This window comes from Globicephala melas, chromosome 3 (assembly GCF_963455315.2).
Source record: "Globicephala melas chromosome 3, mGloMel1.2, whole genome shotgun sequence".
Classification (NCBI taxonomy): domain Eukaryota; kingdom Metazoa; phylum Chordata; class Mammalia; order Artiodactyla; family Delphinidae; genus Globicephala; species Globicephala melas.
In genome coordinates, this window is record NC_083316.1 from 40770714 (window position 1) to 40792510 (window position 21797).

Sequence of the window (21797 nt, forward strand, 5' to 3'; positions counted from 1 at the left end):
AGATTGTTGTCGTTCATTGTTTTGCCTTGAAGCATTTTTGTGATGGTGATTTCTTTTTCGACTTCGTTACTTAACCCTCCATTTCCCTATTTTTCTGGATTTTCCTGACTTTATTATAGTACTAACACAACAGCATGCGCGCGCCCGCGCGCGCACACACACATTCTAGCATTTTTGTCTGCGAAGAGTTATTTTGTTTCATTGCTATTTTCACAGCTTGTTAGTATAAATACTAACCAGGGCTTATGTTCAGTATCTTCTACATGAGTGCTTAGAACAGCGATGGAAAGACTGGATGGACAGATATGAAGGGGTGGGAGGAATGGGAGTGGTTAAAAATTGAAAAGAGGGTCTAGTGAAACGCTAATTAGTTTAGTGTTATATTAAACATAAAGGGAATACAGAGAGTTAGAACTAGAGTTAATTAGAAAGGATTTTTGGAGGTAAGTTTTATTAAGGTTTTAAATAGTGGATGATGGATGGGAAAGATGATGTCAGTGGCTTATGAAAAGTCTTGAAGGCAATAATAGAGCGATGTATACATAATATAGTGTCATTGAAAAATAAGAATTGTAAGATTGGGGAAAGGTAAGTTTGTACAACAGTTAACTGTTCTACACATGAGTATTTCTCTAAGGTAAGATGCTCCACTGGTTGACTTAGGTCTAGAATAGAGGTGACCAAGGTTAGTTCTTATTCTTCTAGATATTATGGGCATTAATTTTGCATTCCCTAGAAGTTCATGGTATTCCTAGAACTGAGAACAAATTTGAAGGGTCCCTGGCTAATCAAAACATGGATGTATGTCTAAGTCACAGCCATTTTGTTAGCAATTTATAGTTGTCGAAGTTAAGATACTAGATTTTGGAAACTTTGCTAATTAGTACTACTTATCCACATTTAAAGAGTTTCTGCTTGCAAATGTGTTAAAAGAGATTTGAAAATAAAATTTTAAATCATGTAAGATGACCTTTGTTTCAGACTTTAAAAAACTTAAAAGTCAAGGAAAACAAATTTTAAGCTCAAGTGAAATGATACATTTATTTGCTTTCTTTACCACCTTTTTTACCCGAAGAGCTTATGTTGTTCACTTCACCTTGAGAGAAATTTATGGCACTTCTCTCTTAGATATTATTTGCTTTTCGGCCTTAAGCACTCTCTTCACATTATGTTTTGAGAGGAATGAGGATCTGAAAAGGTAGAGCGTGGAAAGAGAACCAATTATTGGGGACATCTGCATCTAAAATTCATTTTATTGCTTAGAAAATATTTGCAAATGATGTGACATTTCAGATCACTTCAGTGAAATGAGGGGGGATAGAATCAGTAAGGCCCTCGATAAAGAAGGGAGTAGTGAACAAATATAAATACTGAAGAAAAGGAACTATCAGCAGAAGGAAAGAAGCAGTTAACTGCTACATTAACTTTTATGAATTTAACTTTAGTATATCTGTAAAAACCCAAAGAGCAAACCAGAAAAACCCAACAATGTGTACACATAAGAAAGAGGAAAAATTGTTTAAACAGTGTAGTTGATTCAGCTGATCTAGTTGCTGAGATCCTGCTTTAGAGTGAGTCTGTTTCCACATGCTTCTTACTTGCCTGGGCTGAAGAGAGGGGGGACAACCCCGGATATATGGCCTACATTTATTCTTACTTTCCCTGACTTTCCTAAGGGATTGTCCAGGGTAAGTTTAACTATTTAGGATATTAATCTAAAATCAGATAAAATGGCACTCTATTTCAAAATAGCAATACTTGGGACTCAGGACATTTGATACAGTGTTTTTGTTTTTGTTTTCTTTAACCTATTCATGCATACTTATCTCACCTAGCCCTGTTCTATCACTTCTCAATTGGACTGAGTCTTGTGTTTACCTCAAATATAGCTCCTTAGGGTCTTCAGAGGGTGTTAATTAATACTGGTGGGGACTGAGTGTTTGGGACCTTTTTGTGAGGCCTATTTTGTGCTCCAGTCTCTGGCTGTATTTTGTTGCTATGTTTCCTTTTTCAGCGTTAGATAAGCCAGTATGAATATGAGTCTGTAGGAACCTTCAATGAGTAAGAGGCACTAAGTTTGATAAGAGTTCTGTGTGTATTACACCTTGCTAAGAAACTGTCTCAGCCCTAATTTGAAAAACATTTAGGACATTTAAAATCAGTAGGTTAGCTTCTGCTTCAGATAAGCTGGATAAACAAATTCCTCTGAAGGGCAGCTACTTTTTGCTGTCTGGAACATATCAAAGCCAAGTTTTGTGAGCTTTCAATGTTTCTAATGTGTTTTCTAATAGGTTTCATTGTTTTGTTTATTTTCCTCATTAAAAAATACCCATAATTAGTTGGTCTGTTTTCATCAGTAGCAGACATCTTTGTTTATTTAAATATTTTAACACTAGTAAATATTAGAATAATGTCTTGGCACATAGTAAACCTTACCTAAATAAATGCTGATTTTATTATTGGTTTGAATAGCCTGAATATTTTTCTTTTCTTTAGTTTCGATGGTGGATATCGTGGTAGATGGTATTATTATTTATAATATTAATTTCCATTCCCTGTGACAGGATTATACATCACCACTCCATTGGCCAAGTGACTTGTTTTGACCAATGAATTTTTTTTTTCCAAGGGGACCATCTCCTCTACCCGCCATATTTTTTTTTAAAAAATATTTATTTATTTATGGCTGCATCGGGTCTTAGTTGTGGCACGGGGGAATCTTTCATTGCGGCGCGTGGGCTCGCTCCTCTCTAGTTGTGGTGCATGGGCTTCTCTCTAGTTGTGGTGCATGGGCTTCTCTCTAGTTGTGGTGCATGGGCTTCTCTCTGGTTGTGATGCACAGGCTCCAGAGGGCATGGGCTCTGTAGTTGTAGTGCATGGGCTCTCTAGTTGTGGCACACGGGCTCAGTAGTTGCTGCACGTGGGATTAGTTGCCCCGTGGCATGTGGGATCTTAGTTCCGGACCAGGGATCGAACCCGTGTAATCTGCATTGGAAGGCAGATTCTTAACCACTGGATCACCAGGAAAGTCCCTTGACCAATGAAATGTTAACCAAGAATGTTATACCATGTCAAGCAGAAGCTCCAAGAGCTATCCCATGTTTTGCCATGTCATTTTTTCCTCTGCTTCCCTGGTGGGGTCTTTTCTTTCAGCCTAGATCCTGGAATAAAGATAACATGGAGGAAAGCAGAAGCTGATTCTTATAGGTTATATAAAATGTAAAGTGACAGAAACAAACTTTGTTATAAGCCACAAAGTTGTTTGGATTGTTGGCTGCCTCAGCATAACAACCTATACTGACTCGTCTACACACAAGTGAGCGTGCACACACACACTTGAAAATGAGCAGGTTATTTTTTTCTTTAATAAATTTATTTATTTATTTATTTTTGGCTGTGTTGAGTTTTCGTTGCTGCGTGCGGGCTTTTCTCTGGTTGTGGTGAGTGGAGGCTACTCTTTGTTGTGGTGCACGAGCTTCTCATTGTGGTGCCTTCTCTTGTTGTGGAGCACAGGCTCTAGGTGCACGGGCTTCAGTAGTTGTGGCATGTGGGCTCAGTAGTTGTGGCTCATGGGCTCTAGAGCTCAGGTTCAGTAGTTGTGACGCACGGGCTTAGTTGCTCTGCGGCATGTGGGATCTTCCTGGACCAGGAGTTGAACCTGTGTCCCCTGCATTGGCAGGTGGATTCTTAACCACTGTGCCACCAGGGAAGTCCCTAAATAGATTTTTTTTGTACTCAAGCACTTCTTTGACAAGTGTCCTGATTCCTCTTTTGTTTTCAAATTTAAAACAGAGGTGGAAATGAACTTAATTTGAGAAAGGGTACTCACAGAGCATGAGAGCTCTTTAGGAATAATAGTAACTAAATGTGATTATTAGACTTGCTGTGTGCAAGCTACTTTACATGAAGTTTTTAAAAGTTGATAATACATGGGACTTAATGAAGAAAGATGGGGCAAATTGATTCCTGTATAATACATTTTAGAGAGGTCTCTGGGTATGGGGTGAATGCAGAATAAGACCATTTCAAATGGAAAAGCTTCTAAAATATACCCTTTGGTGAACATTGAGAATCATTTTTATGATGTTTATTCTGAGTACAAATTAATAATGGCAGCTAACATTTATTTCTCACTGTGTATTAGCCACTGTGCCAAGGACGTTACCTTTGTTATCCCATTTCTTACAGTAATCCTACAACTCACATGTTTTTATTCTCATTTTTCAGACAAAGAAACAGATTTTAAGTTTACATTACTAGGAAATGGTCTGACTTAGCAATTTAAAGGAATATGTTGACTTTTGCAGAGAGAAATATTATGTCTGGTAATAGTAAATTAAAATCTCAGTGTCTTCTCTGTTTTCTTTTTAGCAAGGTATATATATATATTTTTTTTATTTTGTGTTGGAGTATAGTTGTTTAACAATGTTCTGTTAGTTTCAGGTGTATAGCAAAGTGATTCAGTTATACATATACATATATCTATTCTTTTTCAAATTCTTTTCCCATTTAGGTTATTACAGAATATTGGGCAGAGTTCCCTGTGCTATACAGTAGGTCCTTGTTGGTTATCTATTTAAATATAGCAGTGTGTACATGTCAGTCCCAAAATCCCAGTCTGTCCCTCCCTTCAAGGTGTATCCTGTATTTAAAAGACTATCTGATGCTCTTTACTTTCATTCCATTGTTCCTTTTATACAGCTAGAGTCTCCAATTGAGGAATTAGGGGATTTTGTGGTTATTTTTGTGGTAAGGATTTTTTCCCCTAAATTTTGTAATTATTTTTGATGAGAGACTTTGTATAGGTAACTTGATTATTATACTTTCTTACACTCTTAAACAAAATACATGTAAGGTATGAATTAAACAAGGTATACTGAACATATTTTTCTTTTTCTTCACTCTAGTGATCATTAGGAAATAGAGTTACCGTATTCTGCTGCCTTTAAAAACTATCAAGTGTCTGCTGTGCTTTCTGAGTTCTTGTGTCTACTTTTTTTTTTTTTTTTTTTTTGCGGTATGCGGGCCTCTCACTGCCGTGGCCCCTCCCGCTGCGGAGCACAGGCTCCAGACGCGCAGGCCCAGCGGCCACGGCCCACGGGCCCAGCCGATCCGCGGCACGCGGAATCCTCCCGGACCGGGGCGCGAACCCGCGGCCCCACATCGGCAGGCGGACTCCCAACCACTGCGCCACCAGGGAGTCCCATGTCTACTTTTTTTTTTTTTTTTTTTTGCGGTACGCGAGCCTCTCACTGTTGTGGCCTCTCCCGTTGCGGAGCACAGGCTCCGGACGCACAGGCTCAGCGGCCATGGCTCACAGGCCTAGTTGCTCTGCGGCATGTGGGATCTTCCCAGACCGGGGCACGAACCCGTGTCCCCTGCATCGGCAGGCGGACTCTCAACCACTGCGCCACCAGGGAAGCCCATGTCTACTTTTTAATAGTGTTTTTGTATCCTTCCTTGACTGGTCTGCTCCCCTTTAGCAGTTCCACTGCCACTTTTCGTTTATCATGGATTTGAATACCAAGCAAGTAAAACCTGGTAGAATTTTGTGTAAAATGAAGTAGGCTTAATAAAGCTTTGATAATGGCTGAAATTTACTTTGTTGTGATTAAAGCCTTGAACTTTTTTTTTTTTTTTTTTTTTTTTCTGTACACGGGCCTCTCACTGTTGTGGCCTGTCCCGCTGCGGAGCACAGGCTCCGGACGTGCAGGCTCAGCGGCCATGGCTCACGGGCCCAGCCGCTCCGCGGCATGTGGGATCCTCCCGGACCGGGGCACGAACCCGTGTCCCCTGCATCAGCAGGTGGAGTCTCAACCACTGCGCCACCAGGGAAGCCCAAAGCCTTGAACTTTTTAAAGGTTGACAGATAATACATATAATACATGAGCTCTTATTATAACTTTTCTTTTTTTCAGTTTGCAGTATCCAGAGACCCTGATGGAACCTTTGCAGTGATCAGATTCTTCATAACAACTTTCATCTAAATATTTGGATATTTTAGCAAACTATTCTAAGACTTTTGTCCTTTAAGTAATGGCATGAGAACAATTCAGAATTTCTGTTTCAAATTTTCTTTCTGTTTGTTACTGACTATTTTAGTAGGTGTATACAACCTTAGGTTCTTTAGAACTAGTTAGTTGCTCAAATGTGACCTTTCCTCCTTGTCTTTACTCACTAGACTTTAATTTTTCCTCTATGGGATCATGCTCCAGTTCAGTTGTTTTTAAAACCTTGCTGTGCATCAAAATCACTTGCTGTGTGCATAAATAATTCAGATGCCTTGGTCCCAGTATATATTGGTTCAGTAAATTTATGTTGAGATCTAGCTCTATAGTGATTCTGAAGGGAAGCTAGGGCTGAAAACTACTGTTTTTGGTTTTTTTTGTTTAATAGTTTCCATGCTATGTCTTGAAGGACTTCAAAATGCATTTTGCCTTAGGCGGAGGAGATTTCCAGAAACAAATGCTTCTATTTTTGCATGTTTTCCTAATCTACGTTTTGTTTTTCACCCATGTATTGTATAGAGGCTTTTTCTTGGAGAAACTTTCCTTTGAGGCAAAGCAGGCATTTTGATAATTTTGGAGAAAGCAGGCCATGTTACTCGCTCTCCAGAGACTCTTGTTCTTCCTTTTGGAAGGGCTCAGGTTTAATATAGCGCAGCTGTTGAACTCTGCCCTTCAGAGTTTTAAGAAGAAAGTGTTTTATCCTTTAAAATGGAAATGCCTTTTTTAGGGAGGTGGTCTTTGGCTGGATATAGTTCTCTAAGAAAGCTTTTCTAGAGTTCTTTTGTTTCAGTGATTTCTTAGAATTGTTTCAGATGTTGAGAGCACTGTCTCTGAGAGTAAAGATCTGGCTGCTTTTCTAATGTGTTTTGCTGTATCCTTAACAAAGCTAGATGAAGAGTTTATTTCTTTGTGTTTTCTAGGACTTAAAAATATGTTCTTTTCTTTATTCAGCCACTCCATACATAAGTAAATGGTCCTTGAATAGGGTTTACTAGACGAAAGATCCTGTTCTAGATGACTGTTCAGCAAGCCATATGCTTCTCCTAAAAATGTCAGTCTGTCTTGATGAGCTTTAAAGTGAATACAGATGTTTTGGCTCTTTTGAGGACTACCACCCTTTGTGTGGAAAGAGTACTTATTTTTCAAGAAATTTCTTCAATATACTTATAGAAGTTTGCATGAAATTTATAACTTTTGTCTTTTAAGTCTAATGAAATTAGATTTAATTAGACATTAGTAATTTGAATTTAATTGTAATATCCTTAGTACAAATGAGATTTGGAGAAATAAACTGGGTCTTAACAAGGCTTTTGTTAAGATTTTGAATTTATTTGGTCTTTTTAAAAATTTGGAACTTAGAGTGCTATTTAATATTTTTATGCAATGAAAGGTGATATTTTGGCAGGAAGGGATACCTTTTTAGATGTTTGGTGTCTTCTACTTTGGTAGGTTAACTGTAGAAGTTATAGTTCATATAATGTTTGAGGTGGAAGAAAACTCTTGGATCATCCTGTCTGACCCTTTGTTTAATGCAAGAATCTTCAGAACTTCCTGCTTCTTGATCATCTAGCAGTTGAGGAATATATGGTGAATTACTGGTGGCCCTAGAAAACCCTCTATATTTTTAGGCTCACTGGTAAATGAAGTTTCTCTTTAATATTATATGGAAAAATTCTAACTCTCGTGCACATGTCAGCTCTTCAGATAATTGAAGACATTTGTCATCGGTCATTCTCCTTCTGAGTCTGTGCTCCAGGCTTAGCATGTCTACTTTATTTACCCCTAATTAATGACCAGATTTATTACCTCTTGGTACTCCTTAGGATGAATTTCATTTTTTTAGTATCTTTCTTTGAACTATATACTGTATTTTAAACTAAATGAGATGATCAGAAGTGGTAGTCTAGTGAATTTAAACCAAATTAAAGAAAAGCTGTTGACTCTCAATATTGACTGTTGACTCTCAATATTGACTATTGACTCTCAATTGGATTTAACATTTTTTAATTTTTAAAATTATAAAGAAAAATCCACTATTTTCCTTTTGGTGAACAGTTTTTAGAATTTTAACAAACATATGGATTTGTGTAACCATCTCAATAATCAGTGTACAGAATACCAAAGGACTTCACCCCAAAGAGTCCCTCCTTACCCCTGTAATCTCTGGCAACAGATAATCTTTTCTTCATCTCCATAGTTTTGTAATTTTGAGACTGTAATATAAATGGAGCCATATGGTATACAACCTTGTGAAGATTGGTTTCTTTCACTTAGCATAATGCCTTTGAGATTCTTCTAAGTTGTGTGTATCAGTAGTTCATTCTCTTTATTGCTAAATCATATTCCATTGTTTGGATATACCACAGTTTATTTATCTGTTTACCCCTTGAAGAACATTTCAATTTTTTCCAGTTTTTTTTTTTAAATTAATTAATTATTTTTGGTTGCGTTGGGTCGGTTGCTGTGTGTGGGCTTTCTCTAGTTGCGGTGAGCAGGGGCTACTCTTCTTTGCGGTGCATGGGCCCCTCATTGTGGTGGCTTCTCCCGTTTTGGAGCACGGGCTCTAGGTGCGCGGGCTCTAGAGTGCATACTCAGTAGTTGTGGCTCATGGGCTTAGTTGCTCTGTGGCATGTGGGATCTTCCTGTGGCATGTGGGATCTTCCTGCTCGAACTTGTGTCCCCTGCATTGGCAGGGGTTCTTAACCACTGTGCCACCAGGGAAGCCCTTTTTCCAGTTTTTGACCGTGGTAAATAGAGCCACTTTAAACATCTGTGTACAGGATTTTATGTAAACATGATTTCATTTCTCTAGAGTAGATACCCAGGAGGAAGATTTCTGGGCCGTAGGTAATATACTTCAACTTTATAAGGTACTGCAAAACTATTTTTCAGAGTAGTCATACCGTTTTGCTTTTCCAGCAGCAATGTTTGGAAATTTAGTTGCTCTGCATCCTTATTAACATTGGTATTGTCAGTATTTTTAAATTTAGCCATTTTAATTGGTGTCTAATAATAATTCATTGTGTTTTTTATAACAACTTTATTGAGATATAATTACCATATAATTCATTCATATAAAATATATGATTTGATGGTTTTTAGTATATTCACAGAGTTGTGCAACCATTCAAAATCAATTTTAGAACATTTCCATCACTCCAAGCAAAAATCCTGTGCTCATTAGCTGTCACTCCCTGTTTCTCCCTTCCCCTAGCCCTAGGCAACCACCAATCTGCTTTCTGTCTTTTAGGTTTGCCTACTCTGGACATTTCATACAAAGAGAATTATATGTGATCTTTTGTGACTGGCTTCTCTTAATGTTTTCAAGGTTTAACCAAGTTGTAGCATGTATCAATACTTGATTCCTTTTTATTGATGAATAATGTTCTGTTGAATGGACATATCACACTTTATCCACAAGTTGATGGACAGTGGGTGTGTTTTCACCTTTTGGCTAGTATGAATAACATTCTGTGAACATTTGTGTACAAGTTTTTGTGTGACACAGGTTTTCACTCTTTTGGGTATATACGGAGGAGTTGAATTGCTGGACAATATGATAACTCTGTGTTTAGCCCTCTGAGTAACTGCCAGACTCTTTTCAAAGTGTCTGCACCACTTTACATTCCCACCAGCAGTGAATGAGGGTTCCATTGGCTTCACAATCTTGCCAACACTCGTTATTACCATCTTTATTATAACCATCCTAGTGAGTATGAAGTGGTATCTGGTGGTTTTGATTTGCATTTCCATCATGGATAACTCATGTGGTTTTAATATGTATTTCTCTAATGGCTAATAATATTGAGGTGAAGTGTTTGTTATGTCTTTTGCCAGTTTTTAAGTTGGGTTGTTTATTTTCTTATTGTTGAGCTTTGAGAGTTCTTAAAATATTCTGGATATAAGACCTTTGTTAGATATGTAGTTTGCAAATATTTTCTCCCCATCTGTAGCTTTTCTTTTCATTCTTTTAACAGTATCTTTCAGAGAGTAAAAGTTTTTAATATTGATAAAGTTCACCAGTTTTTTTCTCTTATGGATTGTACTTTTGTTGTCATATCAGAGAACTCTTTGCCTAACCCCAGGATATGAAGATTTTTTTCCTCTATTTTCTTCTTGAAGTTTTGAAATCTTTTTATTCAGATCTGTGATCCATATTGAGTGAATTTTTATATAAAGTGTGAGATTTAAGTTGAGCTTAATTTTTTTTGCAAATGGACGTATATTTGTTCCAACCCCATTTATTGTAAAGACTATTCTTTTACCACTGAATTGCTTTTGGACCTTTGTCAGTAATCAGTTGACTATATATATATATATATATGTGTATATATATATATATATATATTTTTTTTTTTTTTCCTTTTGCGGTACGTGGGCCTCTCACTGTTGTGGCCTCTCCCGTTGCGGAGCACAGGCTCCGGACGCACAGGCTCAGCGGCCATGGCTCACGGGCCCAGCCACTTCGCGGCATGTGGGATCTTCCCGGACCGGGGCACGAACCCGTGTCCCTTGCATCGGCAGGCAGACTCCCAACCACTGCACCACCAGGGAAGCCCAATCAGTTGATTGTATTTGTCTGGGTCTGTTCCATTTATCTAAATCCATTTGCCAATACCACATAGCCTTGATTACTATAGCTTTATAGTTAATGTAATTGAGGAGTTGTGATTTTTCCAATTTCATACTGTTTTTCAAAATTTTTTTAGCTATTCTAGTTCCTTTGCCTTTTTGTCTAAATTTTAGAATTATTTTTATCCATATCTTTGAAAAATCCACCTGAGGTTTTGATTGGTGTTGTTTTAGATCTATAGATTAATTTGAGGAGAGTTGTCATTTTTACTATGCTGAACCTTCCAGTCTATATATATGGACGTCTCTTCATTTATTTATTGATTTCTTTCATCAGTGTTTTGTAGTTTTGAATCTGCAGATCCTGTATGTTCTGTTAGATTTATGCCTACGTATCTCAATTTGGGGGAGCTGTGGTAAATAGCCTTGTTTTTAAAATTTCAGTTTGTAATTGTACATTGCCATATATAGAAATAGGACTGATTTTTGTGTGTTTGACTTTGCAGGCAACCTTGCTATATTCATTTGTTAGTTCTTTATGTATTTTGTAGATTCTTGGGGATTTTTTAAGTAGGTAATCATGTAGTATGTGAATAGGGACAGTTTATTTATTCTGTCCAATCTCTATACCTTTGTTTCTTTTTGGTTTCCAGAAGTGTTAAACAAGGGTGGTGACAGTAGACATTCTTGCCATTTACTGATCTTAAGGGAAAGCTTTCAGTTTTTCACCGTTAAATATAATGTTAGCTAAAGATTTTTTTGGTAGAAATGCCTTTTATCAGATTGAGGAAGTTTCTACTCCTAGATTGCTAATAGGTTTTAATCATGAATGGATGTTATATTTTATCTAATGCCTTTCTGTATCAGTTGATATATTATTATGGTTTTTCTTTTTTAGCCTGTCAGTATGTTGAATTATGTTGATTTTTCAAATAACTGAAGCAGCCTTGCATTCTCAGGATAAATCCCACTTGGTTGTGTTATTTAATTCTTTTTATATACTTCTGTGTCTGATTTGCTAATACTTTGTTGAGGATTTTTACATCTATATTTATGAAGGATATTGGTTGTAGTTTTCTTTATTTGTTCTATTTTTGTTTTGATATCGGTATAATACTGGACTCAAAATGAGCTAGGAAGGACTTCTTCATCTTCTGTTTTCTTTTGAATTGCTTTAGTTCCATCCCACAAATTTTGATATGTTGTATTTTATTATCTTTGGGTTCAAAATATCTTATTTCCCTCCAGACTTCCTTTTTGATACATGGATTATTTAGAAGTTTTAATTTCCAAGAATTTGGAGATTTTTCCTCTCATCTTTCTGTTTCTGATTTCTAGTTTAATTCCATTATGTTCTGAAGACCCGATTCCATGGGGTTTCCCTTTTTAGTTTCCGTCTAGGAACTTGTGGCTCTTGCTACCTTGTTTTGTAGTGCAGTCCTACAGTTACGTTTGCATCAGGGGCTAAGGGATGGGAGGACAGAGAGAGAAAAAAACCAAAAAAGCAGTAGGTGTTGGTCCTACCTTCTTAAAATCACAACTTCAATGAATGGAGAAGAAGGTTTCCTTCCCTCTAGTTTTTGGCTCTTGCAGGTTTCCATGTATGGAAGCCATAGGATTGCCTACCATTTGGTGCACGAGAAAACAAAGAAAAGAGAAAAAAATGGGTGATTTCCCACTCAGACATTTCTGTTAGTTCCCCTTCTAGCTTCTTGGGACAGAATGCTTCTCCTTCAGAAGTGCTCATTTCTAGGTTTCCAGTTGTATTAAGTTCAGGCAAGGGCTACTGGAGGGAAAAAATATGGTAAACTCGTCTCTGGTTGACTGTTACTTTGAATTCTGGTAATCTTCCCTGATCTGCTTGCTATTTACTTTTCAGTGTTCAAATAGCTTTTCCAAGCATCGTGTCCAGAATTTATGGTTGTATTCAGTGGGAGAGACAGGATAGAGTGTGCTTACTACATCTTACCAGGGCCAGCCAGCCTAGGATGAATTATTTAAAAGCTAAATTCTAATATTTCTTGCATTTTAGTACATCTGAATAGGTTTAAAAAATCTGAAAGGTGACCCCCCAAAAAGTTCTTCATAGAATCAGATTCTAAACCATTGATTCTCAACTGTGGTAGGAGGAAGAAACTTAGAAATGGGCCAGAGAAAGGGTTTAAAAGAAAATACATGTGCATTTGGTTGAAAATTATGACATTTAATAAAAGATGGAAATTTGTTGCCCATGTAAATGGGCAGAAAAATACATTGAGTCACTGTTTTAGACCACCAACAAATAAATCTTAATTTCTTTGAGAGGATGTAGGAGTCAGACATTTATTTTGAGTAACTGATGGAAGTTTTGGTGACTTCCTTCTAGAGGTGTATACACTCAAATATATAAAATCAAGAGTTACATTTCCAGGGGATTCATGGATCCCAGGCTTTTGTAGCCCTTGCATAGAGAGCATTAGATCTTATACGACGTTTTGTTTATACTAGCTCTTGTGTTAGACCGTTCTCAGTTGCAAGTGACAGAAACCTAGAAACTCAAACGACTAGCATAGACAAGAAGATGGAATTGGTTTATATTGGTATTATCAAGCAATGAAAAGGGCAAGGGTACTGCTAACTGGTCCCAGGGATCAGAGCTAGAAAGCTACTAGGTTCTCTCTCTAATTTGTCTCTGCCATTTGTCAGCTACTACTTCAGCTTGTTTTTTTTGATGTGGCAGATATCATAGCTGTTGGAACACAATAGTGTTCAGCTATTTAACACTGAAAAACTGAAGTTTTTTTCAGGCTTATATCTCATAGCTTTATCATGAGGGAGGGACTGAAAAACCCTTTCTTTGGTACCAAGCTTTAAAAATCTTGGGGGAGGGCTTCCCTGGTGGCGCAGTGGTTAAGAGCCCGCCTTCCAATGCAGGGGACACGGGTTCAAGCCCTGGTCCGGGAGGATCCCATATGCTGTGGAGCAGCTAAGCCCGTATGCCACAGCTACTAAGCCTGCGCTCTAGAGCCCGTGAGCTACAACTACTGACCCCGCATGCCACAACCACTGAAGCCCACATGCCTAGAGCCCGTGTGCTCCGCAACAAGAGAAGCCACCACAATGAGAAGCCCGCGCACCACAACGAAGAGTAGCCTCCCGCTTGCCGCAACTAGAGAAAGTCTGCACGCAGCAACGAAGACCCAATGCAGCCAAAAATAAATAAATAAAATAATTTATAAAAAAAAAAATCTTGGGGGAATACTCAGTTGAGTAAGATTAAACAGACTAAGGGTTTACTGTGATATAGTCATTGTTTGTAATTGTAGTTATGCTGTTGTATCATATGCATATAGGTTATAGAAACTCTGGAAGTTGGTTGTAATGAAAGCTGGGCCCCTTGAACAAAAATTAAGAACCAAGAATATTTTATTTATTCATTTATTTTTTATTTTTTGGCTGCGTTGGGTCTTTGTTGCTGTGCGCAGGCTTTCTGTAGTTGCTGCGAGAGGGGGCTACTCTTCATTGCTGTGCGAGGGCTTCCCATTGAGATGGCTTCTTGTTGGAGAGCACAAGCTCTAGGCGTGTGGGCTCTAGATAGAGCACAGGCTCAGTAGTTGTGGCTCATGGGCTTAGTTGCTCTGTGGCATGTGGGATCTTCCCGGACCAGGGATCGAACCCGTGTCCCCTGCATTGGCAGGCGAATTCTTAACCACTGTGCTACCAGGGAAGTCCCAAGAACCAGGAATATTTTATATTGCAATATCTTTAGGGAACAAATAATGTTTGTATATATTGTATAGACTGATCTCTTACCTGTTTCTTAACTCTGGGATTTTGCTTGCTAAGTTTGCTCACTCATTCAATAAATGCTTGTAGTTCTTTTCTAGTCTCCAAGACTGCAATTCTACACTTTGATAGGATGTATGCCTTTGGAACATCTGCTTTGAGGATGAATGTGTTAGGGTAAAAGTGTTCAATCCAAGGATAGGTGATCATTTCTTAGGATCTTGTGCGTGGGCTTTGTCTTAGATTGGCATTTCCCAAAGAAGAGTATGAGACCAAGACATGGGTATAGGTGGTTTATTTGAGAGTTGACATAGGAACTAGAAGTGAGGAGCTCTGGAGTGAGACTGGGAAGGAAGGAAAAAGGGTGATAATTGAGATTGCTGCAGTGAGCAAGCAGTAGGAGGCTCAGTTCCACTGGAATCTCCTAAGCATACAGAATGCCTTTCAGTATTATCCATTTGAAAGCGGAAGGCTTGAACATTTATCTACTGGTTCTCATTTCCCTTTGGTTGGAGGTGTTAGCTCTTCTGTACTCTGAGCTATACTAGTGCTCCTGAAGACCCTCAGGCATAATGAGTTCACTTCAGGTGGGATACTGGATGATGACCGGAGTCTGAGCTTCTGTAGCTGTGGCTGAAAAGAAAAATGGGTCAAAGGAATGTAATGTGAGCACCAAAGGTATCGGTTATAGACTTCCTTATAACTCAGGAGTCTCTGCAACCTTTTTTGGGGAGAGGGGAGTTGCTAATAAGAATTCTTTTAATTTATTTTTTAAAGTTTTTATTTTTTAACATTTTAATTAATTTATTTATTTTTGGCTATACTGGGTCTTCATTGCGGTGCATGGGCTTCTCTGGTTGCGGCTTGTGGGCTCAGTAGTTGTGGTGTGCAGACTTAGTTTCAGTATGTGGGATTTTAGTTCCCCGACCAGGGATCGAACCTGGGCCCCCTGCATTGGGAGTGCAGAGTCGTAACCACTGGACCACCAGGGATTGTCCTAAGAATTCTAATATCTATAATTTATTGAACACTTAGGCACTGTGGTAATTGCTTTATGTATGTTATTTCGTTTCATGAAAGTGAATGATCTCATTTTAGATGGTCTATTGATAATTATAGTTTAATCTATTCCTAGGGTTGTAAATAACTCACATTTATTAGAATTTGCTTTATTCACCAATATTCTGAAGGACATGACAAAGGATCAGGACACTGAGGTCTTACAACTCATTCAACTGTAAATAATAATAGAAGTTCTCTAGGGAAGAGAACAATTCCATGTTTAAAGAATTCATGATGGCATAATACTCCCGTATTGTGTACCAGTTGACCAGTGACTGTAACATCCCAGCAGACAAAGGTCAACCTACAGAGTTTTCTTTGAATTTGAGAATGTAACAGGTACTAGTGGCCAGTAACCTAGTTGATCTCATTCTCTGGGTGAGCATATATTTTCCTTTCACTGACACTGTCTAAATGATTTAATGGTAGTTATGAGAACTTTTTTCTACTGCTATCTTTTTTTTTTTTTTGCGGTACGCGGGCTTCTCAGCGCTGTGGCCTCTTCCGCCACGGAGCACAGGCTCCAGACGCGTAGGCTTAGCGGCCATGGCTCACGGGCCCAGCCGCTCCGCGGCATGCGGGATCCTCCCGGACCAGGGCACGAACCCGCGTCCCCTGCATCGGCAGGCGGACTCAACCACTGCGCCACCAGGGAAACCCCTTTACTGCTATCTTTTAGGCTTTTGCTCCGGTCCCACTGTCTTCTCTGATTACCTTGGTGGTAGCCTTGTTGTCCATCTTATTAATGTGTTTCAGCATACCATGTTAGTGCATAGTTAGTAGTGGTATGGATACAGTGTGCATCTGGGGTTATTTCACAAATTTCAGTTTTCTTTTCCTTTAGTTGAGACTTAAAACATTGGTATTCTGCTGCTGCTGAAGTTAATGGTTTAAGTACATCTTAGTTACTGCTTGTAAATGGCCCCTCTTTAGGGCTCAAGTTTTTATTTTGGTCCCCAATTTAATCTTTTGGTTTTGAGTTCAAACTGTTGATGTGGCCAACTCCCTTAAAATCTCTTTACTTAGTGTCCTTGACTCTAGCTTTGGGAAGAACTGCTTTCCAGAGATTTTCTTTTAACTCCCGATATTAGCCATGCTGCCAGGCTAATTCTTAGTTTCTTAGCTAATTAGCTTCTGGCTAATTCTGCCATTCTTAGCTTTTTCATACTTGAAATACTGTATTGGCGCCGTCACATCAGTTAATACAGTAGTTAGGAGCACATGTTTTAGAGTCAACTACCGACATTTGAGTGCCACCTCTGACATTTCTTGCTCTGTGTCTACTTTGTGCCTGTTTTATGTTCTGTAAATTGGACATAATAATCTGTTTCATAAAGTATATAAAGTGCTTGGGGCAGTGTGCAGCATATGCTAAGGCCTAATAAATTGTAACAACAAAATTATCATCATCATTAACATCATCATTATTATTCTTTCTTTTGTGGCTTCTTTCTTTTAGTTTTTATTCCTTTCTTTCTTCCCTACCTCTTTTCCCCGCTCCTTTCATAAGTCTTACCTATATTCTAGTTCCTCTTCCTGGATTATTAGAGCATCTTAGATTTTGTCTGTTTATTTACAGTATTTTATTCACTAGTATGTAAAAGATTTATCTGCACCTGGCTTTTTCCAGATCGTGACCTCCCATGCACTCCTCAGCTCAGTGTAATCTATTTTTGTATCCACCATTCCACTGAAATAGCTTTCATCAAGGTCGACAGTGAACCTGTTGCTAAATGAATAGACTCTTCTCAGTACTTATCTTACATGACCGTTGCAATCCAAAAGGATGACTTTCTCATTCTTGAAAGATTCTTCCTTTCACTTCTATTTTGGCTTTCCTCCTCAGTTCCCTTTGAATGCCCATCTATCTATTTTGGCTTTCCTCCTCAGTTCCCTTTGAATGCCCATGTCCATTCCTTGAACTGCTAGTGTTTCTCAGAGTTTGATTTATAGTTCTTTACTTTTATAAAAGTGTTTTACATTATATATTTTATATACACATGAATGTATGTAACATATATTTATGTTAGGAAGCATAATGGCAAAATGAATTGACGTGGACTCACCATTCAGTTGAAGAACTACCAATACCTTTATTCTTTGCATACTCTCTGTGATAGGCTGAATGATACCCATTTGGCCTAAAATCTCCATGTCTTTTTTTTTTAAATATTTATTTATTTAGGTTGCACTGGGTCTTAGTTGCAGCTTGCTTGGTCCTTAGTTGCGGCATTTGGCCTTCTTAGTTGCAGCTTGCTGGCTCCTTAGTTGCGGCACATGGGCTCCTTAGTTGTGGCAGGTGGGCTCCTTAGTTGTGGCATGCGAACTCTTAGTTGCGGCATGCATGTGGGATCTAGTTCCCTGACAAGTGATCGAACCCAGGCCCCCTGCATTGGGAGCGTGGAGTCTTAACCATTGTGCCACCAGGGAAGTCCCCAAAATGTCCACGTCTTAATCCCCAGAACATGTGAATATTACTATTACCTTGGATGCAAAAGTGACTTTCTAGGTATGATTAAATTGAGGCTCTTGAGATGGGAATTTATCCTATTGGGCCTGATGTAATCAAAATGGTTCACATAAGAAAGACACAGGAGGAGTCAGAGGAGAAGGAAATGTCACCGTGGAGGCAGAGACCAGAGTGATTTGACCACATGGTAAGGCAGCCTGTAAGAGCTGGAAAAGACAAGGAACAGATTCTCCCCTGGCACCTTCGGAAGGAACCAGCCTTGCTGACACATTGATATTAGCCCTGTGAGACTCATTTTGGACTTCTGACCTCCAAAACTGTAAGAGAGTAAATTTGTGTTGTTTTAATCCACCAACTTTGTGGTAATTTGTTACAGCAGCAATAGGAAACTAGTACACTCTTCCTGTATCTCATTATCTAATGTGACTTCAGTTACCATCTATTTATATGAAAGCTTAAATGTATATAGTTCATTGGCATCATATACACTGTTCACAGAAGAAAGTCAACCCATATACATGGAAGATAAGAGTAGAAAATGTTTTAAAAGCATTTAAAAATTCAAGTTGGATCTTTCATGTTCTACTTAGTGATCATTTAGTACTCAACCAAAGAAACAGCAGTTTGTCCCAGTGCTAGAGGACTGGCTTATTAAGAGATGGTATGTGGGTCTCCACTGTGAGGTGAAAGGGCTTCCTAACGAATTTCCAAAGATAATTTTTACTGTTTGCAGTTTTTGCCTAACACACTGACTTTAGGACCTACTTTCCATCTAAGATATGACTCTGCATCTTTTTCTTGAATTCTAGACCTTTAGAACTAACCACTTGGATTTTCCACAGGCATCTTAATCACAGCATATCTGAAACAATTTGATAATGATCATCTCTTCCACCACTTCATTCATTCTCCCTCTTAGTTACTGTCACCAACACCCAGCCAGTTATCTGAGCCAGAAACCTATGTATCATTCTTGTCTCCTCCCTCTCTTAGGCCTCCTATCAATGTCGTTCAATCCTAGCATTCATTTTCCTAACTCTCATTCAATTCCATCCTTACTGCAACTGCAGTTACTATCGTCCAGCCTCCTAACTGGTCTGCTTGCCATTGGTATTAATTTGTTCTCCATGTTGCCTGGAGGATAAAGTCCAAACTTCTCAACATGCCACAGAGGCCTTCATATTCCCTGCTCACATCTTCTGTTCATTTTTTGGCACTCATCCTCTCCTCAGTTCCCTTCTGGCCCAATCTTCAGCCATATACAAATTATATTTTGGTGTTTCTGAACTACTTGCTATCCCTGTCTCCTGGCATTTGTATGCTCTCTTACTCTCTCCTATGTGATTACGGTTCTGTCTGCTTAGACTGTTTCTTCTGCTTTCCCCTCTGTCCTTTCCTTCCCTTACTCCACCTCAACACCCTTTGCCCATTTAAGGTCTATTTATCCTTCAGGTGGCACTTTAACCATCACTTTCTCTAAGGAGCACTATTTGAATTCACAAGCTTAGGTTAAATACCAATTCTATGTGGTCTTAGAGTGCCTTGTTCTTATGTCTTACCTCTTTCTAGTAATAGTTGTGCTTCATTATGATTGCCTATTTCCTTGTCTGTGTTTCCCAATAGTCTTAAGTTCTTTGAGAGAAGGAACTATTTTCTTCACCTTTTTGCTTTCACAGTATAACACAGAACTTAGATTCTCACTAAACATCTGTGGGCTCATTTGATTATGCAATAGTATAGAAAATTTAAAATATTTCATAGCAGCATCTCCTTAAGCAGGATAGCATTTTAGATTTTTGTTTTCCTTATGAAATAACTATTTGGGTTTTAAATGTAAGCATCATGGGCAATGATTTTATAGATTACTGGAAAAATGATGACTTTTTTTCATTTTATGATGTGTCCTTCTTCCTTATATTGAACAATAGTATTACATATTACAGACTTTATCTTTTTGTAATCCTTTTTTAAAAATTGAAATATAGTTATTTACAGTGTTTCAGATGTACAGCAGTGATTCAGTTATACATATATATCGATTCTTTTTCATTATATGTTATTACAAGGTAATGAATATAGTTGTCTGTGCTATACGGTAGGTCCTTGTTGTTTATCTGTTTTATATATAGTAGTATGTATCTGTTGATCCCAAATTCCTAATTTATCCCTCCCTCCCTTTCCCCTTTGGTAACCGTAAGTTTGGTTTCTATGTCTGTGAGTTTATTTCTGTTTTCTAAATAAGCTCATTTGTATCATTTTCTTAGATTCCACATATAAGTGATGTCATATGGTATTTGTCTTTCTCTGTCTGAGTTACTCAGTATGATAATCTCTGGGTCCATCCATGTTGCTGCAAATGACATTATTTCATTCTTTTTTATGGCTGAGTAATATTCCATTGTGTATATATATGTGTGTGTGTGTGTGTGTGCGCGCGCGCGCACGCACGCCACATCTTCTTTATCCGTTCATCAGTGGACTTTTAGGTTGATTCCGTGTCTTGGCTATGGTAAATAATACTGTTACGAACATTGGGGTGCATTATCTTTTGGAATTAGCATTTTCTTCAGATATATGCCCAGGAGTGGGCTTGCTGGATCGTATGGTAACGCTATTTTCAGTTTTTTAAGCAACCTCCATATTGTTTTCCATAATGGCTGTACCAATTTACATTCCCACGAACAGTGTAGGAGTAGGAGGGTTCCTTTTTCTTCACACCCTCTCCAGCATTTATTATTTTATAGACTTTTTAATGATGGCCATTCTGACTGATGTGAGATGATACCACATTGTAGTTTTGATTTTGCATTTCTCTAATAACTAGTGATTTTGAGCATCATTTCCTGTGCCTGTTGGCCATCTGTATGTCTTCTTTGGAGAAATGTCTATTTAGGTCTTCTGCCCATTTTTTTTTTTTTTTTTTTGCGGTACGCGGGCCTCTCACTGTTGTGGCCTCTCCCGTTTCGGAGCACAGGCTCCAGACGCGCAGGCTCAGTGGCCATGGCTCACGGGCCTAGCCGCTCCGTGGCATGTGGGATCTTCCCAGACCAGGGCACGAACCCGTGTCCCCTGCATCGGCAGGCGGACTCTCAAGCACTGCGCCACCAGGGAAGCCCCAAAATATTTTAAAGTTAAAACCTCTTTGGGAATTCCCTGGCTGTCCCATGGTTAGGACTCAGTGCTTTCACTACTGGGGGCCCGCCCAGGTTTGATCCCTGGTCGGCGAACTAAGATCCTGCAAGCCTTGGGCCAGGTATGGCATTGTGACTTTGTTAACACTATATTGCATGTTTGAAAGTTGCTAAGAGAGTAAAACTTAAAAGTTCTTATCGTAAGAAAAAGGATTTGTAACTATGGTGGCGGTGTTAACTCGACTTATTTCTGCTGATCATTTCACAGTATATGTAAATATCAAATCATTATGTTGTACATCTGGAACTAATACACTGTTCAATTTAAAAAATCTTTAGGTGAATATTTTTAAAAGATAGAATGTTATTATGAAAAGTCTATGGAAATTTCGTTCATGTCTCATTTGTTTTGTTTTTTAAATAGGTCTTTATTGGAGTGTAATTGCTTCACAATACTGTGTTAGTTTCTGTTGTATATTAAAGTGAATCAGCCATATGCATATATATGTCCCCATATCCTCTCCCTCTTGAGCCTCCCTCCCATCCTCCCTATCCCACCTCTCTAGGTCATCGCAAAGCACTGAGCTGATCTCCCTGTGCTACGCTGCTGCTTCCCACTAGCTAACTGTTTTACATTTAGTAGTGTATATATGTCGATGCTACTCTCACTTCACCCCAGCTTTCCTTTCCCACCCTGTGTCATCAAGTCTGTTCTGTATGTCTACATCTTTATTCCTGCCCTGGAACTAGGTTCATCAGTACCTTTTTTTTTTTTTTAGATTCCATATA

The 21797-nt window shown here is 38.6% G+C and overlaps 1 protein-coding gene and 1 non-coding gene across 2 annotated transcripts in view; one reads left to right on the forward strand and one right to left on the reverse strand.

Moving 5' to 3' along the window:
- NDUFS4 (NADH:ubiquinone oxidoreductase subunit S4) overlaps positions 1-21797 on the forward strand; it is a 118429-nt gene that overhangs the window by 755 nt on the left and 95877 nt on the right. The gene's annotated exons all lie outside the window — the stretch shown is intronic.
- Positions 15265-15337, reverse strand: TRNAG-CCC (transfer RNA glycine (anticodon CCC)). The gene has a single exon. It is a non-coding gene; the product is annotated as a tRNA-Gly (tRNA).